Source organism: Egretta garzetta, unplaced genomic scaffold (assembly GCF_000687185.1).
Source record: "Egretta garzetta isolate BGI_Z169 unplaced genomic scaffold, ASM68718v1 scaffold30, whole genome shotgun sequence".
In the NCBI taxonomy this organism is placed as follows: Eukaryota; Metazoa; Chordata; class Aves; order Pelecaniformes; family Ardeidae; genus Egretta; species Egretta garzetta.
In genome coordinates, this window is record NW_009258383.1 from 890,537 (window position 1) to 902,293 (window position 11,757).

Consider the following 11,757-nt stretch of genomic DNA (forward strand, 5'->3'; position numbering starts at 1 on the left):
TGTGGAGGGGCATGTGGAGGGAAGGATATTCAAGAAAACTCTTCTGTGTTTGGAATTCTGTCTTCGGCTGTGGCACAAATAAGACTCAAATTAAATTGTAGGGACACTCATGTCTTACGTTGTATTAAGCTTGTCTGTGTAATTAGGATTTTTTTTTATGTTTTAGCAAATCTTAAAGCTAGTTTTATTTAATTAGTCTGGCTGTTACTTCAGAATTGGTCAGTCTTTTCAAGGCCCAAACAGTGCTTGTACTTCCTTGTTAATATTTTAATACAGCTGTCTCATAGATCCAGCCATGCTGCAGTTTCCGATCTGGATAGTACAAATGTCTTTGTAAAGGCAGGAAATGGCAGTTCAGCTGCAAGCCTGTCATTACAGTAAATGTTCTCTGCCTGTTCCCACTCCTGAGTTGTACACAGCCTGTCACTTTTGCTTCGCTATTTTGTAGGCATCAACTATTGGAGTACTCTGTCCACAGGCCTTTTTTTCCCCTATGTTAGCACTGCATCAAGCTCAGGCTAATGCATCCTGCCTTTGAGAGGTCCTTCAGCACATTCTCAGCAGCACCTGAAGGCAGCCACAACAGTTCTGTGGGAGCATGATGTCAAGATAAATTCATGCATGTTTAAGTCCAGGCAGAAGGAGCTTCTCTGTTTCAGATAGATCATGCTCTATCAGATCTATTATGGAGTACTTAAAGGAAGATTTATGATATTCTATATTGTATTTCTATTACTATATAAAGATCAAAGATGATTCCTTTCCAAAGACTGATCATGCCCCATTTGGTTAAAATGCTTGCTTATGAAAAAGGTGTCTGTGCTTTTCCTTGTTTTGTCAAGATTCTGTTTGTAAATGCCCTAGAGCCTTCAGAGTGCTGCCACAAATGTTCTGCCCGAGAGCAGGCAGGGGAGGGTCATGGATGAAGGCGCAAAGGTGTGAAGGATGTAGGCTGTAACTGTGCTGTCAGGGACAAAGCAGGGAAAAGCTTGCCCAAGGAAACAGAAGCAGAAGGGTCTGAGCAAAGACTTAAGTTTAGCCTGTATTTTGTGTCTCCTTGTGAGTAAAACTGTAAATGCAGGTTGCCTGGCTTTGTAATCCTCATTCAAAAACTAAATCATCCGGACAAATAGAAAAGCTGGATCACTTTTTTTCACCTTCATTTTCAGATAGTCCTCTTGCAAGATTTTTTTTTAAGAAACTGCATTCCTCAACTGCATAAGTACAGTAAAGCCAATCTGTTGTAGCTGCTTTATTTTCTCGCTGAAAGGAAGTGGGAGATTAAATTTTAATGTTTGAGCTTCTTGGTGAATTTCTTTCCTAGAATGTCAAAACGGAGAATGCTAATCCTTCTTTCCTTTTAAAGCTTTCAAGGATCCTTGCTATCAAACCATAATTCACATTAGCCATGCTTTTATTTGTAATGCTTGCTGGATGTCCTCTGTCTCCCTCAAGTTTGCAGCAGCAGTTTTAAATCCTTAATATTGCAGTCTGGTCTGTTTTCAGCTCCTTCTTTTCTCAACTTGTCTGTGCTTTTTTTTTTTTTTTTTAAACAACATAGAAAAAATCTTGCATATTTTGACAGATGTTAAAACTTGTTTAGGCAGTGTTTTGGATTTTGGTTTTGTGGAATTCTTTCTTTTGAAGTTTGCTGCAATAGTGTACATGTGTGCTGTTTTACAAAGGTGTGGATAGACAGTAAGAAGGGAAGTTCTGTTTTCAGTGAGGCGGAAACCTGTGAAGATATGGGAGTTTCCTTTTTGCTTAAAAGTATAACTAGGAAAAGTTCAGCTGGGCATAGTACATGGACAGACGGACTCCTGCAATTCAGAGCGGAGCATACAGAGTGAGGTGCAGCAAAGAAATATGCAGAATTAAACAAAATTTCAGCCAAGCCTCCAACATGACGGAGGACACACTATTCCTGGAATCCAGAGGGATTGCATGGGTTTGTTGTGCAGCACGAAGCCAAAAGTTCTGAAGGACTTACTCCGCAAGATGCAGTAGATAGGGAGGGATTTATTTTTAAACCCTTGTATTTTACTATCTCATTCTGAACTTTTAAAAATGGGGTTTAAAAGGTTTATACTAAAATAAACCTTAAACTTTAAAAAAAGTTTAAAGCTTTTGAAGTTTCTGGTGTCTTCAAGGACAAGATGTGTTGGTGTATTTTCAACAGAATGCTGGCTGACTCCAAAGTGAAAACCAGTAATTTTTGTAAAGACTCTCTTCTCTCTCTTTTCCTCCTCTGCCTTTTTTTCTCCCCCCTTTTTTTTTCTTTTGTGGGTTAGACAATCATAGGGATTTTCCTTTGACTATTTTGCATACTTAATGACATTAGCATGGCAACATGTCCCCTTGTCTGAGTCTCTAACGTGTAATACTAAAATCTGTTTCTAAAGTGGCATCCTTTCTCTTTTTTCCCATAGCTACACTTCTATGGATAAAGCCATAGCATAAAAGTAGCAAGCAAGAAAGCTTTAAGTTACTTGGGCATTAGCACTTCATGCATTCCCAATTCCAGAATTTTTATCCCATGTAGAATTAAAAGGCTGGGCAAAGTAAAGCCTTTCAAAATAAAGATGAGAAGTATTGAACCCTTTGAGGGTCTCAGTGCAATGCAGTTGCAAATGATGTGCATTCCCAGTAGGAAAGCATCATGGAATTTCTTCCTCTGTTAATATTACCTGAACTTACCTGAACTGTGGCAGAAAAGGAATACTTGCTTTGGCATAGTAATGCTAAAGGACCTATACAACAAACATCAATGTTTTCGTCTTTCAATTCCACAAAGAGAATTATGTCTAGAACAGGTGAACCTGAGGCTTTGATTTCCTAAAAAGGTTTGAATAACTTGATACTGCAAATGGAGGGGGATAGAGAACATCAGCTAAAAAATAGGGTAAGTCAATCATGGTGCATAATCGTTAACTCCTGGAGTACAGTCATAGAAACTGAATTTGATCTCTCTGTGCTTTACCCATTTAGATAAATAAACTTGCATTACCATTTGCTTCTGAGAGTCCGAATGTTTCTCGCTTCATTTCTTAACCCTCATATTCATTTACTGTAGACTTGCTTCTATATTCTGGAACATGCTGATGGGAAAAGCTAGTATTTGATAGTGCTTCTACATAAATTAGAAGAGTTGAATAGAGGTTATTTTTACATTCTTCTAATACATTTAATGCAACTTACAGAAGTTCAATACTAAAGTAAATGGACTTTAAAAGACAAATAGTAAAAATGTAACCAGTTTTTGTACAGGTGGAAGAATAGTTCCAGGTTCGAATGGTGAGGAGAGGCTAGTTCTGTATTTGCAGAGATATTACTTTATCATTGATTTACTGAAGCAATCTTTCTAAGATTTGTATACAAAAGAAATTGTTATTTAAATTATCCTAAATATCAGTTTTATTTGGCTATATTTATTAGTTTAAATAAATCAGATCAAGAACTAAGTTTCACCCAGGAAAAAGGAATAGAAAAATCCATATTATACTTTCAAAACAAAATTAAAAGTTTCTCTAAAGTACAAATAGTTTGACCAAAAGAAAGGTGAGTTACAGGTCAGTGTGCATACACACAGAGTCACAGAAATGTATATTTGCTTGTTTGTTTGTTTTAAATTATGGATGGTATTTGTAAATTTAGGACACAACTTATTTTTCTTTCTTCAAAATCCAGTTTTAAGACTACAGCTTTGTGTCTTGGGTTTTTTCAATGTTTTGTTAAAATAAAGCGCAGTTTAAATGATTTCTGGAAAGGCTTAAAATAGAAAAAGTGAAATGTCTGAAGTTATAACCAAGAAAATAGAGTGCAGTGTGTTACCTGATGTTTTGAGCAAGAAACTTTATTAGCTGCCTTTCTATTTGGATAGCAAGTGGTTGAGATTTAGATTGGTGCTTTTTCTGTTGGTCATTGAGATATTCTTATGCAACCACTTAACATGATAAAATTGTCAGTATTTTGTTATCCAAATTATAACTTAGATTACACTTGGCAAAGATTTTTATTTGCCACCTGTTTTCCCTTCCTGTTTCTCCATTTCTACTGTTCTTTTATCTCTGCGTGTGGTTTTTTGTTTGGGTCCCTCCCACCCCCTTGGATCAGATTTGCATCCTGCTTTTTTTTTTTTTTTCATTCTGCAATTGCCTTAAACTTTGAAGCTCTGTCTTACTGTCTGCATAGTTTGGTAGTGGTATTAATTCCCATTCAGCTACCAGGAAGAACTTACATTGACTCATGGGTTTCTGCTTTTTTTTAATTTATTTTTCCCTTTTTTTCTTTTTAAAAAACCAGCATGGTCTTCTGTCCTTTGAAGTAAGTCAACAATCCCATATTCAGTTTTCTGTAATTAGAAACATGGCATTCTGAAGGAGGTTATATGCTGGTTTGGGCAAATACCTGTCTATGTAGAAGATTGATCTTACAGTTATAATGCTGGATATCTCTGCTGAAACTCTTGCTGTTTAGTAGATGAGTGGAAGTTTAAAAAAGCAATTGGATTTTGTCAACCCAAAGTTTACCCAACCATTTCCAGTTGATACTGCTGTTTTTACTGAATCCAAGGGAAGCATGTTAAAATGGCAAAAAAAATTATTGTGAAGACAACTAGTTTTGGTGAAGTTTTTCTGATCTGTCCTGAAGGAAGATCTTGATTTTTTTTTTTTTTTTTCCTTCTTTTCCCTGACCCGCACCCCCATAGAAATGCTCTTTTAAAAGGAGTTCAGCTATAGACAGATAATTTGTATTTACATGATATGGAAAAAAAATCCTTGAATGACAAGCTCTGTTTGAAAGGATATTTACTAAAGGCAAATTTGATAATCTGTCAAAAAAACCTGTTTGCTAAGTCCTCCATTTTCCAGCAGAAAGGATCTGATAGTTGAAGAACTGAGTTAAAAGCTGCTCTTCACTTTTTAAATAGTCTGGTTGCTAGTCAAGTTCAGTATTTTTCTTGATTTCAGTCAAGACCTACTATGTGGGGAAAATGGTTGTGCCTGTTCTCCTCCTCCTCTGGAGTCAGGCCTGGTTATTTGTCCAAGGACACCAAGAGTGTCAGTCCCACGCTGCAGCAGCATTTTAATGAGCACACACAAAGTTAACATAGCGTAGCGTGTGTTGATCCAGTCTGGATGTCTGTATTCTGAAAGAAAACCTCCACCACAATTAGACTAGAACTCAAGAGTCAAGCTGCCTGTATTGCTTATCCAAGTTACTCCAAAGGTCAAGGAGATCAAAGGCTGTATAAACTGATCACAGTAATTTTATTACGGGAGGATATATTTCAAGATCTTTAGGAGATAATAAAGGAGGACTAAAAAGATTGCTGAAGAAACTTCAAGGGGACCTGTTCTGTGGCACAACTGGTACCGTTGCTGTGTCACACGAAGATCTGTTGGCCAGTCAGAAAGAGAAAGAAAATGAGGTGCGGTAGGACATACCTGCTTCTTTTCACTGCAGCGGCTGCCATTAGGAAGTCTGCTGGGATCTAACTGCTCTGGCATCTAATTTGGGGAATACTGTGCCTGTGCACAGGGCACAAACCTGAGAGAGGTGATATATTGCAGCATCAAAATCTACTGGTAAGTAACTCATTTTCATACCTGCCGATCTAATTTCTCAAAGTCCAAGGACATACCAGTCCAGACAGCTCACTGTCTTGCTACGATACTGACAATTTGAGAGTTCCCTTTTATTTTAGAGTTGCTCTTACAGATTTCAGTTATATTCATGTATGCTATCAATTTGAGTTTGCATTCCATATTTCCTGTCCTAAATTAAGATCTTTAAAGCTTGTTCTTTCTTATTCAAATGTTTTTAATTTTTTTTTAAGCTTTTATTTTCACTTTTACTTTTCACTACTCAGGTAGTTCTTGAACTGGAGCACTCATCTGATATAATTCCCTTTCTTAGGGAATTAGTCTGTTTGGTTTATTTCCTGTCTTCATCTGCTGGTAGGAGGGCAAATTGCCAACTGGACTGGCATTTTCTGGATTTGGAGAAATTAAACTTGCAGGTAAGAAATTACTGGTTTTTCATAGGTATAATTGGAAACAGAACTGACCTTTTGTTTATTAAACAAAAAAAAATTGTGTAAATGGGTCTTTCAGAACAGGCTTCCAATGGCATGAATCTGGATTTGATCCAGAAGAAACTGGAAATCCAGTCTAGCTGAAATGAGACCAGAAATTTTATGTGGTTACCAAGATAAGGCTTTTCTACATTAGCTTGGACTAAACTTGAGATTAACTTTTATTGACTTATTTATTTTTAAATTCCCAGAAGTAATATAGTAACAGTATAGTAAGTGACCAAAGATAATCACCTTTTTTTATATCATTTCTGGTTTGCATGCAGGAACCCCATGTACAGGTTGTCTTTTGTCCCCATCCCCAACTCCGAATGAGCAAATCAATTCAGATTACGCTTTCAAGGTGCAGAAGTCTTAGACGTGTTAATTCAAAGGAGTAATTTCTTATCCTGAGAGGTGGCTGAGCTGCCAAAGGCGATGCTCGTGCAAACAGAACTGTTTGTGGGGTTACCTTAGGGATTAAATATAAAAAAACCCACCCAAAAATCCAACCAAAAACCCAATTATTAAAAAAAAAATTAAAATTGTCCATTTTGATGATCCATTTTCAGAGTGGCTCCTACATGATTGTACCAGAACAACTGAGAGGGCAGCATGCTGTGGAGCAGGAATTGAAATGAGCAGTAATTTGCCAATTGCATTTTATTATTGTATGTGTGCCATACATAATGGTATTCTTCTTGTGCTTAATAAATAATTTCAAAATAATAAATCATGAAACAAACATCTCAAATAAAACAATAAAAATTGAGGAAATCAGCGAGTAAGTATCCGACAAAGACAGGGCCAGTGAACACTCCTGGAGAAGGATGTTTATTGGAAGACTTCACTAATCTCATTTTCCCCTATTTCCTAAATACACAATTTGACTGAAAGTCAAAGGCATGCAGAGATGTTTCTGGGAATAGCTGTATAAACCTGATGTTAATACGCGTGCTGTTGCTTTTATTCTTGAATAAAAGTAAGTAAATTTACAGGCCTGGAGGGAGCGTATGTATCTGCACCTTGAGCAGACGCTTATTCCTAACTTGGGAGTATGTTACAGTGTTGCTTGGTTAATGAATCATCAGTATTCTTTTGTAATAGGCAGGAATTCATTAGCAGGATGTTTTTGCTGAATACTTATCTTTGTTTTCTAAAAGGAACTTAATATAAATAGCAGTTCCTGATGTAGAGAACAAAAAATACAAATGTAAGCCAAATATTGTTTAGTTTTTAATGATGTATTCTAGTATTAAGATGATGTTCTCCTCTCTTTTGCTGCTTGTTTTTTCCTAACAAGTTATTAGTTGCAGTAGTATTTTGAATTTGTATGGAGTTTTTCTTTTTTTAGACATTAAAAAAAAACCAAACCCAACAATTTAAATGTCATAACTTAAACAGGGTATCCTGGGCTAACACAGACTGTATATTATACTTCTCTTGTATATGTGCATCATGGAAAAATCTATGCTGCCAAGTAATACAAATTACATTTGATCATATTAAAAGCAATTTTTAGAAAATACTTTCCATCTCCCCTGCCTCTCCCCTGCAATAAATCCCAATAAGCATTTTGCTGGGTGTGCCTCACCACTTTCCAGTATGAAAATAGCAATTCAGCAGTTGCTTCCAAAAGAATTAGAAATATCCCCTCTCTGCCTGCCATCTCTTCAGTATTTCTTGATATTTTTTTTGTAGTTTTTTTCAGAATTGTAAACATGATATGAAGTTACCTTCTAAAAATGTTTGTTGGGGAGAAAAATAATTGTGTTCCTTCTGCAGATCACAAAAGAGAGCTTCTACTGGTTTTTGCCAGCATGATTATAAAGAGATGGTCATGGTTGTAGGTAGAGAAGATAGCACTTAGTGGATCGGGGGAAAAGCTCACAGGCCTTCAGGCAAACAAGATTTTTTTCGTGCCTGTGTTAGGTGATGTACCATAAATCAGTTTAACCCCCATCCTCTCATAATAAACTCTTACAAATTCTCCCTACTCTATACAAAACTGCTCTCTGCAGTCTCACCGCGTTGGTCCAGAATACTACTCAGCCATAATTCACACGCTGCCTTTCTTTCATTGAAAAAAATAATCATACAGTCTCCTATTAAGATCCACTGTGTTCTCCATGTACCAACTACCTTCCTGAGATTATTACATTTAGAAGCCACTGTTTTTATGTTCTTTTTGGCTTTCAAGTTTTCTATTTCCCGTCTGAAGAAAAGGAATTAACAACTGTATGTGCTCATTTGCTTGTTTTCACTCAAACTTGATCCCATTTCCTTCTTTTTTAAATTGTCTCTATAGTAAACCCTTTTGTCTCTCTTACTTTTCCCTTTTTGGAACGTCCTTGCTTTTAGTCCTGTATTAAATGGCTTAACATATTGTCTATAAACCTTATCTTGCCTCATCCTTAAGCCACCACAGCTACAAAACCAATAGAACTATTTTTTTGCATTTTATTTAAAAATAGAATTGCATACTTGTGTAACTTCAGCGTTATTCTTATGACATATTATGGATTTTGTTCCATATAAGTAATGCTTGTAAGTTATGAGGTAATATCCTTCATAGGCTTTGAGTCTTGGTCTACAGGCATTCAGGTCATTCTGGCTTTCAGTTGGTGGTTCTTGCCAGCAGTTCATTCTTGGGAACAGAAGCAATAGAATAAAATCTGTTTGTACATAGTCTGTTGCAGTTCAGTATGTTTTACTACAGAGCAGCATTTTATAGAGAAGCTTGTATATTACATTATATTATTTTTATGTGAACTTTTGGTAACACTTTTGAAATATGTCCCAGTCAAGGCCCAAAGAGTTCAGTAGTTCCTTTTTTGTGTGTGTGTGTAAATAACAGAAAATACTCATTTTACATTTTATTCCTGAATATTTTGTGGAACTTGTACATTTCACAAAGATCCCTATTTTCTGTTTGTTCCTCTCCACCAATTCTTCATTTCTTATTTTTGCTCTATGAAGACTTTATTCTAATTTTTCCTCTGAAAGCTTTTCTATGCCAAACTTACTTTGCTATGCTAGCAGATAAATAAGTTTTATTAGTAATATTTTTCTTTTGGTTAAACAGCCTGACAGTAAACATATAGAAGAAAGCTTGTAACCTTCACTGCACTCAATGTGATCATTAAGAAAAGTCCTGCTTCAAACCTTGCAGTACCGCGGCCTGGAGTTGGCCAGCACTAGTTACGCTCTTTGCATTCTGAGGCACAAGAGTGCTACTGTAGAAATTCAGTCTGCCTTGGATAAAATAAATTGTTGTCTTTTGAGAGCTCTCAACTCCTAAAGAGCTCCTCTTGCCTGACCAAGAGTGGGACAGCAGTCAGTAATCCTATGCAGCATTATTTCACATTGAGTGTTTTGAAATGTGTATGCTTTTTTCATTAAAACTTGATCATATTTCCTTCCTTTTTAACTCCTTTCTGTAGTAAGTGCTTTTGTCTTCATTTCTTTTCCTCTTGCTATTTTTGAGTATTTGTAGCAGGATCATTTTTTCCTCATGGCAATTAAGAGTCTGAGGATGACATATGCTGTGTAGATGTGGTGCTTAGGGACATGGTTGAGTGGTGGACTTGACAGCGTTAGCTTAACGGTTGGACTCTTATGGTCTGAAGGATCTTTTCCAGCCTAAACGATTCTATGATGCTGTGCAGTTTGATACTTTGACTCTTACAATAAGTCTGGTTAATATGCAAAAATTGACACTGCCTTTGTTTATCTTGAGGGACTTGCTGTTTGCAAGCAGTGCCTTTAATAAGTCTTCGCTGCAGTGGAATCTCACGGTACTTTAAAAATGGCCGCAAGAGAGCAAACAGCTAAATAATCTACAAGGCTGAAAAAATAGGTGGTAACTACCAGCACCTGCTGTGAATATAGTCTTAACTTCCTATTGTCTATACTACTATTTTATATACACCAAATACTGTATTTGGGACTGATTTTATATGTTCAAAGTTATTTTTACATGCTTTTAAAGATTCAAAATAAAAGCCTAAAATTTCTATATCCTACCTGATGCCTGCTTTTCTTCCTGAGCATGGTGGAGTAGTTTAAGACTAATCTACTGGAACGGTCCTTAAGTGCTGTTATGCTAAAATCTCTGGAACAGTTTGGCTAGGCTTCATTCCAGAATTTCTTTGTCCGCACAAAGGGTGAAATTTCAGGTTACTATAGCATAAAGATTTGGGGGAAAAGCCTCAATACAGAAACCTATGTAAAATGCCAAAATTCCACTATTAGCCACTTGTCTGTAGATGTGTGGCTTTGTTGTCTCTGCTCAGCATGTTTATTTAATAATAACTTAACACTGCTGCTGAGTTGTGGGGTGATAACAGACAGGAGTTGTCCAAATGGGAATTTACACGTATGTGTTATATGTATATGAATTTGCATTTAGTTCCCATGTGCATAGTTCCTAATACAAACTGCATCCTGTTACAAAACTTCTATGAAAGCATACAAGAAGTCCTGCTGAGTAAGGAGGTGATGCGGTGTAACTGGCTAACCTCAAAGAACGTGCTAGGTTGGTGCTTCAGTTTCCTCAAGTCAGCAACCCTTTAACAGACCTGTTCAATGCTCGCTGTACCCCGTGGGATTAGGGGAATTACATGGGGAAGTGAATACTGTGCAAGATATCTGAAATGATTGAGAGCTCTGGGTATCAGTGTGGTTATTCCTATGGACCCCTTAGAGAGGAGGGTGAGGGGGCAGATCCCAGGGTAGAACAGTTGATTGTTTACCTGCATGAACGCTGGGGGAATTCGTCATCTTGAGAAAAGTTTCTTGAAAATAGTTTTGTTCATTGTGGTGCCTCACCACTTTCTCTTGCAAAATTGCTGTGTACCTGTCTCCTCTCCCAAACTCAGCTACTTAAAATTCCTTACTGAACTCACTATTACCTTACCTTGTTTTGTGGGAAATTTTGGTTCTTTGGGTGGTGTTATGTGCACTTACTGAGGTTCTGGTCTAAACAGTTCAGATATCACCAGAATAAAAACTGCATGGTAAAAATAGACCTGTTGACAATGTTACCTGTGAATTCACATAAATGTATGTGTACCATGTATTCATTTAATTTGCTATGCAGCTTGGCATTTCAGACAACAACATGGCATTTGCCTTTGAACTCCTGAGTACATTTGGTACGGAGATACGTAACGTTAGCTATTTGCTTCAGCACTTTACCATTGCCTAGTGTGTTGTGGAGTGAAGGATTTATGGCTTAACAAGCAATATTACTTTTGTTCCTAGAGTTATTCTACAGCAGTATAAGGGTAGGTTGGAGGTTGCCTTGTACTATTGGAAAAAAGGCTGATCTTGTCTTCGAGCCTGAAGAACCATGTATTTTCCTTGTTTCTGTATGACTTTTGGCAGATGATTTCCAACACTGACATATTAGCTTCCTCATTTCCAGAATTTTAAAAAACTGGTCTGCTTCTTGGGAATATGAGGCAAAACTAATTTGAACGCATAAGGTACTCAGTTAACACATTTTCTGTAATTTAAAAACATAAATTACTAGAAACTATAAGGTAGCAGAAGGCAGAATAACTGTGTGTTATATTTTACCTGGAAACATATAACAAAATGAAGACATCTGGTTTTTAGTTCATTCTGCAAAAGTACCAGGGGGGAGGGGGGTGTTCAAACTGCAAAAAAACAAAAAA

At 36.7% G+C, this 11,757-nt stretch overlaps 1 protein-coding gene across 1 annotated transcript in view; it reads left to right on the top strand.

Annotated features, from left to right (window-relative positions):
* Nucleotides 1-11,757, top strand: part of RUNDC3B (RUN domain containing 3B) — a 47,199-nt gene that overhangs the window by 32,069 nt on the left and 3,373 nt on the right. The gene's annotated exons all lie outside the window — the stretch shown is intronic.